The 20915-nt window shown below is 42.2% G+C and overlaps 1 protein-coding gene and 1 non-coding gene across 2 annotated transcripts in view; one reads left to right on the plus strand and one right to left on the minus strand.

Annotated features, from left to right (window-relative positions):
• KCTD16 (potassium channel tetramerization domain containing 16) overlaps positions 1–20915 on the minus strand; it is a 286438-nt gene that overhangs the window by 60749 nt on the left and 204774 nt on the right. The gene's annotated exons all lie outside the window — the stretch shown is intronic.
• On the plus strand, positions 7362–7433 carry TRNAS-GGA. Its single transcript has one exon. It is a non-coding gene; the product is annotated as a tRNA-Ser (tRNA).

Below are 20915 nucleotides of genomic sequence, written 5' to 3' on the forward strand. Positions count from 1 at the left end.
ATGCCCTCTCTAGCCCATCTCCCACTTTGCATCCAGTATTAAAGAACAAATCTAATCAGGTTATAGTTCTACTTAATACCCTTCAGAGGCTCTTCAAAGCCTACAGGGTAGGGTCTGTGCTGCTTAGAATAGCACACCAGATCATGACCCAGCCTACGTCCTCCACCCTAGGTACATTTTTGACCACTTCCCATCTCTTGATGCTCAGCCAGACCAGGTACGATAATTCCCTGAAACACCATGTTCTCTGCACCTCCAACTCTGTGCACATATGGTGCCTTCTGACTGCAGTGCCCTGTCACCTGTTTCACTTCCCTTAGTCCTACTTATAACTCAGCTTGAACTCAGGCCATTCCCCAACTGCTTCCCCACTTTCCCACCCTGGGATGGGCATGTACTAACTGTAGCACTAGGCAGACTCTGCTTCAACTTTATGTTGACATATATGTACATGTCTTCCCCATTAGACTGTGAATGACTGGTGGTGGCGCTAGTGGTAAAGAACCCACCTGCAAATGCAGGAGATGCAAGAGACCTGGGATTGATCCCTGGGTTGGGAAGATCCCCTGGAGGAGGGCCTGGGAACCCATTCTAGTATTCTTGCCTGGAGAATCCCATAGACAGAGGAGCCAGTCCATGGGGTCACAAAGAGTCAGACATGACTGAGCAACTAATTCTTTCACTTTCACTTATCCACTAAATCAGTGATTCTTTTGGGGGAGGTGTACAATTTCACTCCCACAGAGAATATTTAGTAATATATACAAATATTTTTGATAGTCACAACTGGGGCGGAGGGGTATTCTGGCATCTAGTGAGTAGAGGCCAGGGATGCTGCCAGTCATCCTAAAATGTAGAGGACAGCCTGTCACAACAAAGGTTTATCTGAACCAAACATATTTTGTATCACATGGTTTCCTTTAGGCCTAAGGGATGAAAGAGATGTGTATTCAGATATCATGGACAGAACAGCTTCCTGTCAAAATGTCCCACAGCATCACTTACAGTCCCCACTGTCAAAAATTTAATTGCTGATAGCAGTAAAGAAGTTTGACATTTACAAGATATTTCAAAATATCTTTTTAAGTTTGTTCCCCTTAATAACCATGAGGAATAGGACAGTCTAGAATAACTTGGTCCCATTTTCAAAGAGGTACTTGCCCAAAGTTAAATAGTCAAGAGCTTGTCTATGAACCAGGATTCTCTCCACTGTTCCTCAAAGCTTACTCTTGGTCTATTTCTATAGGCAAGTTTTCTGTTGCAAGTGACAGAACATGCAACTCCCAAGTATCTTAAACAACAAGGAAATTCATTGGCTCATAAAATTGATATGTGCAGAGGAAGGTCTAACTTTAGAAGTGGCTCACACAATGCTACAGGTCTAAGTCTCTCCCCATTTTTGGCTCTGTTTTGCTCCAGATGACTTCATCCTCCAGGTCCCCACTGATGGCAATACAGTGGCCAAGAGCTTGAGACACAATCAACAAACAGGTAAGACCAGCCTAATAGGAACATGTGCGTCTATCTCTCAGCAGTGTGTCTCAGTGTAACCAGCCCACATGTCTATCCCTGAACCTGCAGCCATAATAAGATAATGCTTTGATTTTCCCACTCTCACGGCTGGTAGAAAAATGACTTCAACCGAAAACCCACTGACAATGAGTTGGAGAGGGAGTGATATTGCAGAAGACAGTTGGGGTGTAAATGGGTCAGCAAAACTCAAAAATATCAACTGTATTGTGATAAATAAAACTTTCCAAAGTTAAACTGGCTGAGTCTTGTATGTTGGAGGTCATGTACCAGCAAGATTCTGATATTTATTCATTTGTTTATGTAAAAACCATGCACTAAAGTGCTTATTTTAATATAATGCCTAGAGATTCAATGATTATAGGACATCATCTCTTCCCAAGTTCAGTCCATAATGAGACTTGAGTTGGATAATGTCCTACCTTCACACCATTACTGGCTCCAGCTTTCCCACTGCAAAAATAACATGGAACAGTTTGCAGGGACACACAGGCCATGGACTCCCAGTACACTCTGCAGGAAAGAAATGTCATCAGTCGTCATGACAACCCATTTGGGTTCTGAGGCTATGTAGCATTTTTCATACTATCAATCAGAAGACAGACTTATTTTACAATACTATACAGCATTGACCCCACAGAGAAGAAAATACAGATGAAATAACTAGAAGGACATTAAAGAAATGACAGTGTATAAAATTTCTACTAGTTTTCTACAGATTGACTTCTAAAACTAGTAACTGGATGGATTGCTTTTAAACTCACCAAAAAGTCCAAGAGGCGTGAAATGTTTTTCACACACATTTACCCACTGGGGACACATATTAAATGTTAAGGATAGAATGGACCTACAAAGTCATCTAGGACAATCCCTTTAGCTCACAGATGACAACTGTGAGATACACAGAGTTTCCACAGACCTACTGACAGATCTCAAATCCAGCTCTGCAGATTTATATATCAATACTTATTCTACAGGCCCAATGGTAAAGAATCCTCTTGTCAATGCAGGAGATGCAGAAGAAGTGGGTTCAATCCTTGGGTTGGGAAGATCCTCTGGAGGAGGAGTCAGCAACCCACTCCAGTAATCCTGCCTGGGAAATCCCATGAACAGAGGAGCCTGGTGAGCTTCAGTCCATGGGGTCGTAAGGAGTTGGACACAACTGAGCATGCACACACTGAGCATTCTACAACACTGACTAGTGAAACCACTAGAGACTTGTTCATTCAAAAAAAAAAATTTTGTAAATTATAAACTGTATATTGATTCCAAAGCCTATGACATAATTTCAGCTCACACCTCTATCTTTACCATGCCCTAAAGATGGGATGACTTGCCAGTATTATTGTCATAAACACCACAATCAGTCAATCAGTCAGTTCAGTCACTCAGTCATGTCTGACTCTTTGTAATCCCATGGACAGCAGCATGTCAGGCTTCCCTGTCCATCACCAACTTCCAGAGCTTGCTCAAACTCGTGTCCATTGAGTCAGTGATGCCATCCAACCATCTCATCCTCTGCCATCCTCTTCTCCTGCCTTCAATCTTTCGCAGCATCAGGGTCTTTTCCAATGAGTCAGTTCTCATCAGGTGGCCAAAGTATTGGAGCTTCAGCTTCAACATCAGTCTTTCCAGTGAATATTCAGGACTGATTTCCTTTAGGATTGACTGGTTGGATCTCCTTGCAGTTTAAGGGACTCTCAAGAGCCTTCTCCAACACCACAGTTCAGAAACATTAATTTTTTGGTGCTCAGCTTTCTTTATGGTCTTACTCTCACATCCATACATGATTACTGGAAAAACCGTAGCTTTGACTAGATGGACCTCTGTCAGCAAAGAAATGTCTCTGCTTTTTAATATCCTGCCTAGGTTGGCCATAGCTTCTCTTCCAAGGAGCACTTCAGTTCAGTCACTCAGTCATGTCTGACTCTTTGCAACCCCATGGACTGGAGTACCCCCAGGCTTCACTGTCCATCACCAACTTTCAGAGCTTACTCAAACTCATGTCCATTGAGTCATTGAGTCAGCCATTTAACCATTTCATCCTCTGTTGATCCCTTCTCCTCCCACCTTCAATCTTTCCCAGCATCAGGGTCTTTTCAAATGAGTTAGTTCTTTGCATCAGGCGGCCAAAGTATTAGAGTTTCAGCTGCAGCATCAATCCTTCATAAGAATATTCAGGGCTGATTTCCTTTACGATGGACTGGTTGGATCTCCTTATAGTCCAAGGGACTCTCACGAGTCTTCTCCAACACCACAGTTCAAAAGCATCAATTCTTTGTTGCTCAGCTTTCTTTATAGTCCAGCTCTCATATCCATACATGACTACTGGAAAAACCAAAGCTTTGACTAGATGGACCTTTGTTGGCCAAATAATATCTCTGCTTTTTAATATGCTGTCTAGGTTGGTCATAACTTTTCTTCCAAGGAGCAAGTGTTTTTTAATTTCATGGCTGCTCTCCATCAGAGAGCAGACCACAACGAAAACCACAATCACAGAAAACTAACCAATCTAATCACATGGACCACAGCCTTGTCTAACTCAATGAAACTATGAGCCATGCCATGTAGGGCCACCTAAGACAGATGGGTCATGGTGGAGAGTTCTGACAAAACGTGGTTCACTGGAGAAGGGAAGGAAAACTACTTCAGTATTCTTGCCTTGAGAACTCCATGATCAGTATGAAAAGGCATAAAGATAGGACACTGAAAGATGAACTCCCCAGGTCAGTAGGCACCCAACATGCTACTGGAGATCAGTGGAGAACTAACTCCAGAAAGAATGAAGAGATGGAGCCAAAGCAAAAACAACATCCAGTCATGGATGTGACTGGTGATGGAAGTAAAGTCTGATGCTGTAAAGAACAATATTGCATAGGAACCTGGAATGTAAGGTCCATGAACCAAGGCAAATTGGAAGTGGTCAAACAGGAGATGGCAAGAGTAAACATCGACATTTTAGGAATCAGCAAACTAAAATGGACTGGAGTGGGTGAATTTAACACAGATAACCATTTACTACTGTGGGCATGAATCCCTTAGAAGAAATAGAATAGCCATCATAGTCAACAAAAGAGTCCAAAATGTAGTATTTGATGCAATCTCAAAAATGGCAGAATGATCTCTGTTCATTTCCAAGACAAAGTATTCAATGTCACAGTAATCCAAGTCTATGCCCCGACCAGTAATGCTGAAGAGGTTGAAGTTGAATGGTTCTATGAAGACCTACAAGATCTTCTAGAACTAACACCCAAAAAACATATACTTTTCATTATAAATGACTGGAATGCAAAAGTGGGAAGTCAAGAAATACCTGGAGTAATGGGCAACTTTGGCCTTGGAGTACAGAATGAAGCAGGATAAAGGCTAATAGAGTTTTTCCAAGAGAACGCACTGGTCATAGCAAACACCTTCTTCCAACAACACAAGAGAAGACTCTACACATGGATATCACCAGAAGGTCAATACCGAAATCAGATTGATTATATTCTTTGCTGCCGAAGATGGAGAAGCTCTATACAGTCAGCAAAACAAGACTGGGAGCTGACTGTGACTCAGATCATGAACTCCAAGGAGCAAGTGTCTTTTAATTTCATGGCTCCAGTCATCATCCACAGTGATTTTGGAGCCCAAGATAATAAACTCTGCCACGGTATCCATTGTTTCCCCATCTATTTTCCTGAAGTGATGGGACTGGATGCCATGATCTTTGTTTTTTTGAATGTTGAGTTTTAAGTCAGCTTTTTCACTCTCCTCTTTCACCTTCATCAAGAGGTCCTTTAGTTCCTCTTCACTTTCTACCATAAGCACAATTCCTCATAACTGATTCAATTGTTTGAATTCTTCTTATATTCCCTTATTTTTCCCTTTCAAGTGGGTCTTGTAGACTTGTCAGGGGAAGCTGATAACACTCTTGAAAGCAAATATGGATAAAACATTCCTGAAAAAAATGCATGCGATTATTTCCCCCCAAATCAATAAAAGACATACTAGGCTAATTCATAAATGAATGAATGATGCGTAATCTTCAATTTATTTATATAAAAAGGGGGTCAGAGGTTGTATTAGTTTTCAAAGACCATCATAACATCATAGCAAAGTACCACAAACTGTGTGGCTTAATTAACAGAAATCTATTTCCTCACAGTTCAAGATGTTAGAGCCCAAAATTAAGATGTCACAGGATTGTTTCTTCTGAGGCCTCTCTCGGAGGCTTGTCAGTGGTTGGACTGCCCATCCATCTTTTCATAAGCTTTCTTCTTTGCATGTCTGTGTCCTAATCTCTTCTTCCTATAAGGACACTAGTTAAATTGGACAAAAGCTCACTCCTATGACCTCATTTAACCTTAATTACCTCTTTAAAGTCTATCTCCAAAAACATCTGGGGCCTTCCCTGGTGGTCCAGTGGTTGAAAATTCGCCTTCCAACGCAGAGCATGTGGGTTCGATTCCTGGTCGGGGAATCAAGATCCTACATGCTAGGGGGTAACTAAGCCCATGTGCTGCAACTGGAGAAAACTGCGTGGCCAAATAAACAAACAAACAAACAAAATATGAATTATATGGGGGTTGGGGGATGGATGGGAAAAATATCAATAACTTCAGATATGCAGTTGACACCACCCTTATGGCAGAGCGTGAAGAGGAACTAAAAAGCCTCTTGATGAAAGTGAAAGAGGAGAGTGAAAAAGTTGGCTTAAAGCTTAACATTCAGAAAACTAAGATCATAGCATCTGGTCCCATCACCTCAAGGGAAATAGATGAGGAGACAGTGGAAACAGTGTCAGACTTTATTTTTGGGGGCTCCAAAATCACTGCAGATAGTGACTGCAGCCATGAAATTAAAAGACGCTTACTCCTAGGAAGGAAAGTTATGACCAACCTAGATAGCATATTAAAAAGCAGAGACATTACTTTGCCAACAAAGGTCAGTCTGGTCAATGCTATGGTTTTTCCAGTGGTCATGTATGGATGGGAGAGTTGGACTGTGAAGAAAGCTGAGCACCGAAAAATTGATGCTTTTGAACTGTGGTGTTAGAGAAGACTCTTGAGAGTCCCTCAGACTGCAAGGAGATCCAACCAGTCCATCCTAAAGGAGATCAGTCCTGGGTGTTCATTGGAGGGACTGATGCTGAGGCTGAAGCTCCAGTACTTTGGCCACCTCATGCGAAGAGCTGACTCATTTGAAATGATCCTGATGCTGGGAGGGATTGGGGGCAGGAGGAGAAGAGGACGACAGAGGATGAGATGGCTGGATGGCATTACCGACTCGATGGGCATGAGTTTGAGTAAACTCCGGGAGTTGGTGATGAACAGGGAGGCCTGGTGTGCTGCAATTCATGGGGTCGCAAGGAGTCGGATACAACTGAGCGACTGAACTGAACTGAACTGAACTGGGGGATGGAATGGCCCCAATATACTCGTCCAGAGTAGAATTGTATTCATGTGTTCTTAGAACAAAGTTTCAAATTATCAGACTTTGACAAATAAGCACATATTTGATGTTCATAGGCATGACCAAGGATTTGGAAGGAAAAAAACAATCTCAGAAATGTTTTTTTCTCCCAGCAGTATATTGCCTCGTACCCAACCCCAAGTACCATGACAACATGGGCTGAGAACCTGGAGAACTTGACACATCAGATCAAGCAGGATTAAAAACTAAATGTCACAAAGCTAATGAATAAACACATAATTTGCCAATAAGTGGGAACTGGCAAAGTTTGAAAATCCACTGTATTATCTAGTGTTATTTTTTACATCCCATAAGGGAAAAAAATGCAACTTCTCTGCAAATAGTCCTCTGAAATTATCCCATTAAATATGAGAACTTCCCTGGTGGCTCAGAGGTTAAAGCGTCTGCCCGGAATGCAGAAGACCTGGGTTCGATCCCTGGGTTGGGAAGATCCCCTAGAGAAGGAAATGGCAACTGACTCCAGTATTCTTGCCTGGAGAATCCCATGGACAGAGGAGCCTGGTTGGCTACAGTCCACGAGGTCGCAAAGAGTTGGACACGACTGAGCTACTTCACTTTCACTTTCACTATGTGTATAGTATTATCATGAAAGCCAAATGAAATTGTAAGGCAGTACCAATCTTCTATCTTCTATACAATTAGATTTAATATGCTAGTGTTATGGAGAAAAAGTAATTTAACAACCATACAAACCAAGCAATTTGTCCCCTTCTAGATCTTGTATCTCAGAAGACACTTATGAAGGCCCTTCCTTTAGAAATCAGAGAACAAACAACATACGATGACGTTGGCTTTGCCAGAGCCTGTGCACAGTCAGGCTCAGCTACATTGCTGTCATCACCTTGCAGTTTCTGTTCCACCCAGTCTAGCCGCAAAACTCAATGGGAGCATGTCATGTTCTCCCTCCCGTCATGCATGTTGCTGCCTCTTCACAGAAACCTGTTCCTCTCATCTCACCTCACTTCAAATATTACCCTTCTGGTCATATTTGAACTGTTTACAGCATCAGCATCATGGGCGTCTCCCTGATGCCTCCTAATTCTGTTAGGTGTTCTGCCAATGGGCCATCATAGAACACTCCCCCATCATAGTACTTATTACTGTACTGATACTGCTTATAGTAATTGTCTTCTTGTGAGTCTAACAGCCCTGAGAGCAGAGGTCTGGCTCACTGCTATGTTCCTAAAGCCACTTGTGCCTGTTTCTCAAAGAACGCTTATTGAATGAATGATAGATAACACCATTGTCCCAAAAACTAGGTCAAAGGCTCAGTTAGTGGGAACTGTTCACAGATGTAAATGTGAAATGCTCTTGTGGAAATAGTCTTTTATGCCCCTAAGGTGAAACAGGATTCAATGAAGCACAGTCAGTGTAAAAGCTTAAAAATCATGTGTGCAACTAACCTTAGAAATCTGGCTCAAATGTTTTTGTTACACAAAAGGTGAAGTTGAGACCAGCAGAGTTCTAGGAAATAAAACAGCTTAATAATGGGAAAGGTGGAACAGCACATAGATCTTTTGACTTCCAATTCATTCAACTACTCAGAGTGCAAATAGACATGTACATGTGCCAGTCACTGAAGATACAGAGGTGAATGAGAGAAGGACCTTAAGCTCATAAAGCATATATTTTGGTGAAGGAAGACAGAGTTAAAAAGGAAAGTGAAAGTGAAGTCGCTCAGTCGTGTCCAACTCGATGGGACCCATGGACTGTAGCCTACCATGCTCCTCTGTCCATGGGATTTTCCAGGCAAGAGTATAGGAGTGGGCTGCCATTTCCTTCTCCAGAGGATCTTCCTGGCCCAGGGATCAAACCCAGGTCTCCCGCACTGTAGGCAGACGCTTTACCATCTGAGCCACCAGGAAAGTCCATGTTAAAAAAGAAATTACAGAAAAAGGACATAATAGCTTGATGATATATGAAATGATTAGGAAAGGCCTCTCTGAAGTGGTGGCGTTTGACCTGAAGTTCAATAAAGGACTTCCCTGGTGGTCCATTGGTTAAGAATCGACCTTGCCGAGCAAGGTGATTGGTTTCGATCCCTGGACCAGGATGATCCCACAGGCTGGGAGGCAACTAAGCCCATGTGCTGCAACTACTGAAGCATGAGTGCTCTGCAGAGTCCATGTTCTGCAATGAGAAAAAACCACCACAACAAGAAGCCTGCACACCACAACTAGAGAGTAGCCCCCACTCACCGCAACTAGAGAAAGCCTGTGCAGAGCGACAATGACCCAGCACAGCCAAAATAAATGAATAAATATATATTTTTAAAGTGTCAGCCATCTGAAGATCTGGAGCTGCAATAAAACGGGATGAAGGTTGAAACACTGGAAGTAAAAAAGGAGGTTGGAATGGTGGGAGCAAGAGGAGCAGTGAGGATAAGCATGGAAGATGAGATGGGAGCCACAGGCGGGGGATTCATCGTGCAGACCTGGGACACCAGGGTAAGAACAGTGGATTCATTACGAGTGCATGGGAAGTGCTGAGAGGAAGTGATGTAGTTGATATAGTTCTACCCCAAGGTCTTTTTAATCAAAGCACAGCATCTCTGCTTTTGTTGTTCAGTTGCTCAATTGTGTCCAACTCTTTGCGACCCAATGGACTGCAGCATGCCAGGCTTCCTGTCTTTCACTATTTCCTGGAATTTGCTCAAACTCAAGTCCATTGAGTCAATGATGAAATCTAACCATGTCATCCTCTGTCATCCCCTTCTCCTCCTGCCCTCAATCTTTCCCAGAATAGGGGTCTTTTCCAATGAGCTGGCCCTTCACATCAGGTGGTCAAAGTACTTGAGCTTCATTCAGCTTGAGCATCAATCCTTCCAGTTAACATTCAGGGTTGATTTCCTTTACCCAGTCATCACTGTTGAACTGATAAATGAACCAGGGTGAAAAATTTGAGAAATAATGTAAAAAAAGAGCCAAGGAATCATCTCTAATGTATTTTTCACAAACATGTGGAAGATTGTATAGTTGTACGTAAATATACTCATGTATATTCACTCTGGGAGCAATCTGACCAAAGAAAGGGTGCTGATACCATGCAGTGGAGTAGGCCTTGCAAATTCCACCCAGTTACAGTATCCAAGATGGTGTTCCCATGAGGATTCTCTCAGCCAGCAGTGTGCAATGATTGTTTACAAAGATTATTCAAATTCTAGCCTTTCTGCTCCTGGCTTTGTGCTTCATTCCAGCTGGTCAATGTGCAGAAGAGCAATGGAACAAAAAGTGTAGCTAAGATCTTAATATATTCCCTTAAATACACCTGATTACCCTAGGCCCCAAACTTCTGCTTTACATTAAACATGAATTTAATGAGTTTGTGATGAATTTCTAAAGAAACTCTAAATGAAATGTTTTCTACCTTACCTATTTTAAGGTTTTCAACTCAAACTTTGGTTGGTGGAATAGATTTTAAAAAAAAGAATAACAACAAGCTTTTTCACTTGGTGAATCTTGGAGAATCTTGATAGTCCTGTGTATAGCATTTTTCCAGCTGCCTCTCTTCCTCTCACCGACCCCCATCAAAGGCATGAACTTTACAATGAAATGCCTACTGGAGAGCTCTTCATTGACTTTTCCAAAAGCCTTCCTCCTGTTTACTCGCCTAATTTCAGGGCCAGGGTAATCAAGTTCTGCCTTTAAAGATTAGCTAAAAAATCCTATTTTTGTGCCCTCTATGAGATAGTTAGATAATGTTTGATGATAAAGAGTGATTGGTCACTTGGAAGTAGATCTGAAAAACATAGCCTGCAAATCCTAGGAAGTATCAAACTGCAGAATGACCAACAAGTTTGCCTGTCATATAATTGCAGAGAGAGGTAGGTGGCAGATAAAGAAAAGATCCCAGGAGATGCTTGCATTGATTGTCACATTACTGGCTTAGTTGAAATCTCCCCTGTCTAAATCCTCTGTCTTTTTCTATTTCTAATAGCTTTTACTCTCCATCCCTATCAGACTGTACTTGCCCTCTATTGGTTGCTGCTGAATGAATGTTGTTGGCTAGGCTTTGTGAAACAGGTGCCTGCTTGATTATTTGCACCAATGTGATGTATGTGTTATTATGAAATGAGATGAACCATAACTAGTGCATCTGGACCACAGGATAATAAGGAAGGGAAAAAAATCTTGCCTCTTGACAACTAGGGGAGAAAACTGTCACTTACAAACGAAGATTTTTTTCTAGAAAGGATCATTGGTAAGGCATTCAAGAGTCCATACCATGGAGCTGATTTTTAAATCCTTTCTTTAGTTAAAATCATTAATAACTATCTGACCTTTAACGACTTGTTTTCCCTTCTTGGCCTACAGTAACAAACAAATGTCCTTCCGTGACAATAAATTTGAGATGAAGTAAGGAACTAACCCACTGTGCTTCATGATGGGAAAACATCAATCACTGCCTTTCAGCCACTGCTTAAGGCTAGAATACCCTTTGTCCAAACTAAAACACTGTGCTTGGTGTGGGTTTTCTATTATTAGCCTAAAATAGCTTTGGGAATTCTCAAGATATTTCCTCGGAATTCCCACTGTAGTCAGGCACAAAGGCTATGACATTCATATCATTTGCTAGTGCAAATCGCCTTGTTTGTAGGACACTTGCAACACTGTTATGAGCAAGCAGCTCCAATATTTCACGAGAATGAAATGGGGTATCAGCCATTTTCCTACTTTTCAGCAAATCTGTCCTATAAATAGAATCGAGATCAGCTTTATTTTTCATCCACTCCCTTAGAAACTCAAAATGAACTGGGGTTGCCAATGGTGCTGAGTGCCACCAATGCCTTCCAGGTAGCTAGTGAGGAGACAGAAAGCTCATAGATAGCCATATTGTCTTGGGTCTTTCCAGTCATTTTGCAGGAGATTACCCACTGGTCCTCCTGCCATCCCAATCAATGGTGCAAAAAAAAAACAGAGCTGTTTACCAACAAAAGCCCAGTGAAACTACCATCATTAGGGAAGCAGCTCCCTGCAGATGAGATGCTTGCTAGAAGGCTTAGCCCTGGAGCTACAAGTTCAGAGCTAGCTGGTAAGCTATGAAAAGCAGAGAGTCTAAGTCTCCACCTTAGCAGGACGAGGCTTTGTGTGTGTTACACAGAAATAAAACTAAAACAGGAGTCCAAAGAAGAACCTTCAATCACAGTGACAGTTTCTTTGAGGAAACAGTTACTGGCAGGTCTCCATCTCTGCTTAAGACAGACGAGAGGAATGAGATTCACGCTGTGACAGTGGGGATTAAGGCAACCTGGAAAGTAATTTTCTAAACATCACAGGGTCCCAGCAAAGTCTTTTCGGCTCATGACATTCTCACTGGCCTGAATTCACCCCAATCTCCAGCAAAATGGGGTAGGAAAGCATGTTTAAACTTCCTGTTGATTTTACCATAATTTCCATACTGCATGCTATAGAAAAAAGTACTAAAATCAGGTGGGCTTTATTTAATGTGGAATATGAATTTCCAGAGGTGATTATAGTAAAACATTTTAAAGCTTGAACTTTGGAATTAGAAAGTCCTAGGTTCATATCCTGATTTGGGTATTTTATAGCTATGATCATGGACAAATGACTTAACCTCAGTTTCCCTGGAAAGAGGAGAATCATAGTGTAAAGTACTTAAGAGAGCATCAAGGTAAAGTACTTAATCAATATCAACTAAGTATTACATCGCTATCCATTTTTGAACTCTACTTATGACATGGGACATATCTGATTTAAGGTGTTCCTATCAGAGAATGGGAGCCAAATGCCTGGATTTCCTGATAGTGCTCTGCACTCTGGCCACAGTGCATCCAGCTGTGTGGGTTGATTAAGCTGTCTGATTAAGGGCTGGAATGATACGCCTCCTTCTCTCTCCAGTGGCTGTTTCCCCACCAACATAGTAACAACCAAGTAAACCTGTCACCTCTCGACCACAGCAAGATTCATAATAGCACATTCCCAATATGTCATGATGCCTAGTTCCCTGTTCTGGCTTCTCAATAAAGAATAAGGTCCAGTGGTCTTGCCTACTCAATTTTCCTCCATAATTACACATTTCTACTTTTCTCTTTCCAAAGCATGTCCACATCTGCCAACTTAGATGGATCAGTCTTAGTGTTCTTGTGACACACACAAGAAACAAGAGACCATGCACAAATGATAGTTTAGCGATAGCCCCGTGATCAGAATGTCAACCAACCAAATGATACACATCTTCTCCAGATTGACGGGGAGAAATATTCATTGATTATGAGGGACAGTCAGATAGTTGACCATCCAGGCTGCCTTTTCCAACACAGTGCTGAACATGATGACAATAATATCAATATTCATTGATATTTATTGAGTGCTTATAATTACTGGTAGGCATGGGGGCATCTACCTGTTTTGTTCTACATTCCATATCAGTCCATAAGGAACAGCATTTTCCCCTTTTCCAATGGGTGGGGCGTTGTTACACTGAAATTTTCTAAACTCTTTTTTCCATCCTCTTTCTTTCCCCAGTAAGCAGTGTTACTAAATGGATCCAGTAGAGTCAAAGACATTTTTCAGGCTCTGTTTGTTAATGGTTAGTGAGAGTACTGTGTGTTAAAGATTGGATTCCATTCTCTGTCCTCCCAGGGCACATCCCATGCAGTGAGGCCCCGGAGGGGATACACAAGGTCTACCTCCCAGGCCTAGTTTCCTGCTTCTCGTACTCCAAGCTCACTGCATGTGCACACGGTGGAGTCAGTGGGCCATGAGTTTGCTCTACCAATTCAGAATTAGTGTGGGATTTTTTTTTTAACTTTTAAATTTTAAAAAGTTTTTATTTTCTATTGGCAGTGCTCGGTCTTCATTGCTGCATGTGGGCTTTCTCTAGTTGTGGTGAGGAGGGACTGCTATCTAGTTGTGCCATGTGGGATCTGTGGTTGCGGCACACAGACTCTCTAGTTGAGGCACACAGGCTTAGTTGTCCCACGGCATGTGGGATCTTCCCAGACCAAGGATCAGATCTGTGTCCCCTGCATTGGCAGGCAGATTCTTAACCACTGAGCCACCAGGGACGTCCAGTCTATGATTTTAGAAGCCTCATTTACCCACAGTGTCATAACTACAACTTATAACTTGGAACTGCTTACCAGAGGGTCTGGCATTAAGTGATTGGGGAAGGAGGTTTGAGCAATACGTGTGGGAAGTGGGCTGAATAATGGACTTTTCAAGTGGCCCAAGTGATAAAGAATCTGCCTGCCAGTGCAGGAGATGGAAGAGATGCAGGTTCAATCCTTGGATCAGGAAAATCCCCTGGAGAAGGAGTATTCTTGCCTGGAGAATTCCATGGACAGAGAAGTCTGGCAGGCTACAGTCCATGGGGTCACAAAGATCAGACACGACTGAGCATGCACACGCCATGCCCCACCAAAGATGCCTATGCCCTAGTTCCCAGAATCTAAGGATATGTTATCTTACACAGTATCTGTCCTAGGGCTACTATAACAAGTTACCACCAACTGGTAATTTACCGTCTCACAGTCCGGAGGCCAGAAGTATAACACCAAGGTATCAGCAGGGTGTTTGTTCTTGGAGGCTCAGAGGGAGAATTTGTTCTATGCCTCCGTCTTAGCTTCCAGCGATTGCTGACGATACAGTCCTTGGCTTTCCTTGGCTTGTAGACACATCAGTCTCTGCCTCTGTTTCCATGCAGTGTTCTCCCTGTATGTCATCTCAGTCTCTATCTTTTCACATGGTATTCTGTTCTGTGTGTCTCTGTCCAATTTCCCCTTGTCATATAAAGACAACAGTTATTGGATTAGGGTACACCCTCATCCAGCATGACCTCATTTTAACTTGCAAAGTTGCTATTTCCAAACAAGGTCAAATTTGGTTGCACCAAGGATTAGAATGCCAATCTATCTTTTTATGAGGCACAGTTTGACCTATAGTACATGGTAAAGAAAGACTTTGCAGATCTGATTAAGGATACTGAAATGGGCAGATTATTCTGGAGTATCCAGGTGTGCCTGATGTAATCTCAGAAGTTCATAAAAAGGGGAGAAAGGAGGGTTGAGGTCAGAGAGGAGAAGGCTATTTGACCACAAAGGCAGATATTAGAGTGATATAGCCACAAGCCAAGGAATGCTGGCAGCCCCAAAGCTAGCAGAGGCAAGGAAACTATAAACCCCTGGAGTCTCCAGAAAGAATTAGCTCTAGGACACCTTGATTTTAACCCATTAAGACTATTTTCAGACTCTGACCTCCAGAACTGTAATAGAATAAATTTGTTCTGTTTTAAGCCCCTGCATTGGTGGTAATTTATTGCAGCAAAAATAGGTAATAAATATATTAGGTGATTTTAAGAATTAGAACTTTATGTTTTGTTTTCCACTAATACTTTGGGCCATAGTTGCTTTCACAAAGCAAAAATAAGTCTTTGGTAGAATCTGAAAACCAAAATTATGCCATCAACCTGTAACAACTTGGTTACACCACTCAGCTATACCTTCCTGAGGGATTAGCCTATGAATTCTTCAAACAACCTTTTGCAGTAGGTACTATTATAATTCCCAATAATAAGTCAAGAAAATTGAAGGAACATTCAGTTAAGTTCAATTGCTCAGTTGGGTCCAACTCTGTGACCTCATGAACTGCAGCATGCCAGGCCTCCCTGTCCATCACCAACTCCTGGAGTTTACCCAAACTCATGTCCATTGAATTGGTGATGCCATTCAACCATCTCATCCTCTGTCATCCCCTTCTCTTCCTGCCTTCAATCTTCCCTAGCATCAGGGTCTTTTCAAATGAGTCAGCTCTTCGCATTAGGTGACCAAAATATTGGAGTTTCAGCTTCAACATCAGTCCTTCCAATGAACACCCAGGACTGATCTCCTTTAGGATGGACTGGTTGGATCTCCTTGCAGTCCAAGGGACTCTCAAGAGTCTTCTCCAACACCACAGTTCAAAAGCATCAATTCTTCGGTGCTCAGTTTTCTTTATAGTCCAACTGTCACATCCATACATGACCACTGGAAAAACCATAGCCTTGAATAGACGGACTTTTGTGGACAAAGTGATGTCTCTGCTTTTTAATATGCTGTCTAGGTTGGTCATCACTTTCCTTCCAAGGAATAAGTGTCTTTTAATTTCATGGCTGTAATTACCATCTGCAGTGATTTTGGAGCCCAAAATAAAGTCAGCCACTGTTTCCACTGTTTCCCCATCTATTTGCCCTGAAGTGATGGGACTGGATACCATGATCTTAGTTTTCTGAATGTTGAGCTTTAAGCCAACTTTTTCACTCTCCTCTTTCATCAAGAAGCTCTTTAGTTCCTCTTCGCTTTCTGCCATAAGGGTGGTGTCATCTGCATATCTGAGGTTATTGATATTTCTCCCAGCAATCTTGAGTCCAGTTTGTGCTTCCTCCAGCCCAGTGTTTCTCATGATGTACTCTACATATAAGTTAAACAAGCAGGGTGACAATAAACAGCCTTGACATACTCCTTTTCCTATTTGGAACCAGTCTGTTGTTCCATGTCCAGTTCGAACTGGTGCTTCCTGACCTGCATACAGGCTTCTCAAGAGGCAGGTCAGGTGATCTGCTATTCCCATCTCTTTCAGAATTTTCCACAGTTTATTGTGATCCACACAGTCAAAGGCTTTGGCATAGTCAATAAAGCAGAAATAGATGTTTTTCTGGAACTCTCTTGCTTTTTCAATGATCCAGCGGATGTTGGCAATTTGATCTCTGGTTCCTCTGCCTTTTCTAAAACCAGCTTGAATATCTGGAAGTTCATGGCTCAGGTATTGCTAAAGCCTGGCTTCGAGAATTTTGAGCATTACTTTACTAGTGTGTGAGATGAGTGCAATTGTGCAGAAGGAACATTAAGTAACTTATATAACAACTCATAAGTAGTGGAGTCAGATGGAGAAGGAAATGGCAACCCACTCCAGTGTCCTTGCCTGTAGAATCCCAGGGATGGGGTCGCACAGAGTTGGACACGACTGAAGTGACTTAGCAGCAGTAGCAGTGGAGTCAGAACTGAACCCAGATCAAAGACTGGGTTCTCTAAGCTTATATTTGTCTCTATCGCTAAGCCATACTCTTCTCCCATCCATCTGTCGTCATATAGATGACCTAATTGGATAGAGGGCATATAGTCTGGCTTATAAATGTGGCAAAAACACCACACTTGTCATTTGTCTTCATGCAGGAATAACAGCCACTGTTTACCTGGCTACCAAAGGGGAGGTAGAGAAAGAGAGGCCAAGTAAACCTCTTCCTGCCACAAATGCTATTTTGAGATAATCAATCACTGCAGCAAAGCCTCTTCTGAAACCAATGAACAGTTAATGGTGCCAGTGTCCAATTGGCAAAAGAAGAAGAACAGCCTTGCATGCTGCATGTGCCAGGAGACTGGCTTGTACATAAGCAACCTGTCCTGCTCTTCCAAAAACTGCATATGAGACAAATCATCTGCTCCTCTTCATTTCTGTGAGTTATTTCTGAGATGCTGGAAGGTTATCCAGGACAGACTGCAAGAGCCATGTCTGATGTCTCAATGCTGCTCTCTGGACCTAACACAGTCCCCCAGATAGAGGTACTTTGCAAATATTTGGTAAAGGAAGAACAGAGGAGTCAGATATGCTTGGGTCCAGACACCAGTTCTATCATCTATCAGCTGTGTTAATTTGAGTGATTCAAGTTACTTTACTTTTCTGAGCTTGTGTCCACATCTGTGAGATACAGATGTAAAATGATTGTCTTATGGAGCCTTCTAGAACTCATCAAGGTGGGCTGCACAGAAGTTATTTCTTAATAAGTGGCCATGGACAAATGGTTGGATGGGTGGTAAAAGTACACTAAACACATCTTTGTTGCCCAAGAGTGATGCTACTATTGCAAGCAACCATCTGTCTGCAACTGCCCAGAAAGCCCCTTTCCAATGCTGGCAGTAGACTCAAGACGGCCACAGACTACCGAGGGGACACCAGCTAGGTCAGAGTTCTGTGGGAAAATTGGCATGATTTTACCTCATTTTCACAAGCATTGCTTTGTGTGTCTGCTGTTGTGTCCATGCATTCTGCATGTGTTTCAGTGGAACATAAAGAAACATAATCTCACAGCACGAGGAATTAAGGTGACAATGTTAGTTTGCAGTGTTTGCCTCTGCTCTGGGCATGCTCTCAGTTCTTTTGCTTCTTATCAATATTGCTATTAAGAATACCATATGATTGGTGCTATCACCCCCATTATGACATGAAAATCAATGTATGATAGAAGAGCTTAAATGAACCCCACCCTTGGCAGGAGTGTGACATACAGGTCGGAGCAGCAGTCGGAGCCCAGGCTGCCATTTCCCGTCCTGACCAAGGCATTCTGCCTCTCTGAGCTTGAGCTCCTTCACCTTTAGAAGGAGAGATTCACACTTGATGTTTACTTTGGCCTACCAGGTCTCTTGAACTGTGGTGTTGGAGAAGACTCTTGAGAGTCCCTTGGACTGCAAGGAGATCCAACCAGTCCATCCTAAAGGAGATCAGTCCTGAATATTCATTGGAAGGACTGATGCTGAAGCTGAAACTCCAATACTTTGGCCACCTGATGCGAAAAACTGCTCATTTGAAAAGACCCTGATGCTGGGAATGATTGAAGGCAGGAAGAGAAGGGGACGACAGAGGATGAAATGGCTGGATGGAATCACCGACTCAATGGATGTGAGTTTGAGTAAGCTTCGGGAGTTGGTGATGGGCAGGGAGGCCTGGTGTGCCGCAGTCCATGGACACAACTGAGCAAATCAGACAGGACTGAGCAACTGAACTGAACTCAACCAGGTCTCATGATGTGGTTCCTGCCTACCTTTCCAAACTTCAGCTAGCCACTCTTCTCTTATTGTGCCCCAAACACACTGGTCTTTTCTCTGATCTCAGACACAGTTTTTTCCATAGCTCATGGCCTTTGTGCTAGTTGTTCCTTCCACCTGGAGAAACTCACCCCCACAAATCTTCATACTACTGGCTCCTTCTCTTCCACAGCTCTCAGCTCAAATGCCTCCACCTAGATAAGTCTCTTCCAATTGTCCAATCTAAAGTTGTCATCCAACTACCGTCATATGATCTTGTTTCCTTTTCTTCATTATATTTATGAATAGCTAATATTTTCTTCATACTTATTTGTCCTTTTTATTGTTCACCTCCTTTCTTTACATAGTGAGATCCACCTAGGTAGGGGCTTTATCTGCCTTGTCCAGCATTGAACACCCAGCACTTAAAACAATGCCTTGCCACATACAGGGTGTTGAATGAATGATTTCCAAGGTTCCCTTAAGGTGTAATGTTCCAGATCATGTTATAATCTACTGCTATTCATCTCGCATTGCTAGTCCAAGTAGTAAAAGGAGACAAGTGTGCTGATATGTTACACAAGGGTTCATGTGACGGCAGTTTCCCTGCAGCTGTGCCTCAGACAAGAGGATCTGATACAAGCACTGTGCCTTGGAAGTCTACCTGACTGGCTGCTAGAGAGTTCTAGCTGGCCACCTCCTTCCTCCCTCTTAGGCTTTAGATCACTTCCTTGCTCAACGTGAGTCAACTGTGTGAGCACCTCTCAGTCCCTCCCCACTGCTCTTCTTTCTTCACTGCAAGGCCCATCCAATAGGAACCTACCCCTCAAGAATTCTATTCTAATTTAGCTAACCTACCTTCTCCTGCTTGAAGTAGAGCTGAGAGAAACTCTTCTTGCAAAAGCCGAGGGTGAAATTGCATCATGCACAGAAAACAATCACAGCATTTAAAAAGTAAAGACGATGAAAATGAAGAGACACTGAGGTCATCACTAGGTCTAGTTTATGGCCTTATGAATGGGGAAAATGGGAGCAGTACAAGTAAAAGGAAAAGGATATGGACTCACATGTACAGACCCTCAAAGGAGATGTGCTAGCATCCCACATTCCTTAGTTCCTGTCTGCTACTAGATGTAGAATTTATTTTAGATCTTTTCTCATGTGGAGATTTAGAAAATATGCACCTGTAGTACACTCTTGGTACTAGAATCAAGGCAGAGGATGAGAAAACAAAATGAATATAAGAATGTCATAATAATTGTTGCTTTATTCATGAGAAACTCATTTCTATATATGAAGTGTTGTTTGCTCATCTGATTTATCAATCAGACTAGTGAAGATTACAATGAATGCATTTCATGGACTGGACTGGTTATCAATGAAATATATCTTTGATAAAAGTTCTAGTATGAGGCATATTTCCATATGTTTTCATTATCTATTCAAATGATTGCACTTCAACAGAAGTACCCTAGTAATTGACATGGCAGCCCCCAAACGATAAAACATGACCACTTTGCTCACTGAAAACTGATTCTATTTAGAAAAGGATCAGAAAGAACACATTACAAGTCAGAGAAGCCTAGTTACTGTCTATTTTTTTTAAAAGTAATGTCCTGCTTTTGCACTAATACTAGATTCTGCAAAAAAGAAAAAAGTATAGGAGAAAAAAATTCCCAGTTAATGGTGAGCTGCTTATAACTGAGGGAATGGAGAAAATAGCAATGACTTAGATAACTTCAGGGCACAACATAATTTTATGTTAATCATCTTCTGAGTTAGATAACTCTGATAAAACAGCACATCTAGGTCGTGAGTGTCCCTAAGGCTCAGTATGCACAGCACCGGTATCGCTTTAATCTTCAGATTCCCCCCAGCACCAGGCATCACGCTCCACACATAGTAGGAGTTCAGTCAATGCTGCCTCAAGAGAATACAAATCAGTGCCTGCTCCTCTTCATCAGCAGACTTGCTGCCATTTCTCCCTCACACCTACAGTAGAGATACACGCTGAGGACTTTAAACCACAGGAACCAATGGGGAATCTCATATTTTACTCTTGCAGCAAAGGTTTTTTTAAAGAGGTACGGTATCTAGGACATAAAGGCAAGGGATT

Source organism: Cervus canadensis, chromosome 4 (genome assembly GCF_019320065.1).
Source record: "Cervus canadensis isolate Bull #8, Minnesota chromosome 4, ASM1932006v1, whole genome shotgun sequence".
Lineage (NCBI taxonomy): Eukaryota > Metazoa > Chordata > Mammalia > Artiodactyla > Cervidae > Cervus > Cervus canadensis.